The sequence below is a fragment of the Notolabrus celidotus genome, chromosome 19 (genome assembly GCF_009762535.1).
Source record: "Notolabrus celidotus isolate fNotCel1 chromosome 19, fNotCel1.pri, whole genome shotgun sequence".
Taxonomy (NCBI): Eukaryota; Metazoa; Chordata; class Actinopteri; order Labriformes; family Labridae; genus Notolabrus; species Notolabrus celidotus.
Genome location: NC_048290.1, coordinates 55,907 through 56,375, shown reverse-complemented (window position 1 = coordinate 56,375; position 469 = coordinate 55,907).

The following is a 469-nucleotide window of genomic DNA, read 5'->3' as shown; positions in this document are numbered from 1 at the left end:
AGGTGGAGGAGGTGGAGTCACATGAAAAATGTCCTGCAGCGCGGTACATGAAGGTGTGAAATTGCAGACTCCTCTTTGCCCCCGGCCTCGAGCCTCAGAAGGTATTTCTTCTTTTATTGACAGAGCGTCTGCCGCCCGCCGACAGCCTCCTCCAACCCTGATTGCTTTTGTTTCCAGGTCACCTCCTATCTATTGCTGCAACTTTTCCAATTTCTCAGGGCTTGTTGTATGAAGACAGACGGCGCCGCGAGGGGAGCGAACATAAAGCTCCACAGAGAGAGACGACACAAAAGGAAACACGCCGACATCTTCTTCTTCTTCTTCTTCTTCTTCTTCTTCTTCTTCTTCTTCTTCGCTCACACGCCATCGCCTCCACATTCCACTTCATCAAAGCCACAATCAAATAAACGTCCCGCTTCATTAATAAGAAATTATCTCAGCATGAAGATTAATTGCATTAAACTTATGA